Here is a 730-nt window from a genome sequence, read left to right on the forward strand (position 1 = left end):
CTCCGGTCGCGCGTCCCCGGCTTGCCGGCACCGGCTCAGACGATGCCCCGCGGCTCTTCAGCCTCCTAGTGCGGGTGCGCCTCTCGCTGGAGTTTGAGCACGCTGTGCTTTGGCGGGGGGTGCCTGCCTTTGAGGCACTCTGGGCCCTTGAGGGAGCACTGTGTCATGTGGAGGACGGCTGTCTCAAATACACACTGTGTCATCTTGACCGGTCTGGGCGACCGGGCGGGCACGATGGTGGACTGTGGCTTTTGGCTTGTGCCGTGCCTGGACCCTCACGCTGCTATTGTTTTTTCTCGGGGTGAGATGCTGAAGGTTTTTGCATGTGTACTATAGGACAGGGAAGGGTGGAACTGTTCATTTCTTGAGGGCTATAATGGCATGCTAGGCACGTGTACTACAACGAAGGTGTTTGTCACGGTGTGATGTTCTGAATGTACTGGAATGGTTTCTCTTTGGTGGGCTTGATGGTTTTTTTGCTTTCTGTACCTGACCTTTCCTGAAATAAAGTAGTTAAAAAGTCAGTCCTTCCTTCTGCCAAGATGGCCGCCGACAGGTGAAGCCCTTCTGAGCTCCTGCAGCTCAGGTGCTTTCTGCGCATTCCCCCGCTCTCCCTGCCCTGACGTTTCTCTCCCCACCCCCCCAAACTTTGCCTCTCCCCAGCCTGTGCTTGGGGACCCCCTCCCTGCCCCTTCCCCCCGCTTTCTGAGCGCTTGTCCCCTGGGCTCGC

This window comes from Alligator sinensis, unplaced genomic scaffold (assembly GCF_000455745.1).
Source record: "Alligator sinensis unplaced genomic scaffold, ASM45574v1 scaffold81_3, whole genome shotgun sequence".
In the NCBI taxonomy this organism is placed as follows: domain Eukaryota; kingdom Metazoa; phylum Chordata; order Crocodylia; family Alligatoridae; genus Alligator; species Alligator sinensis.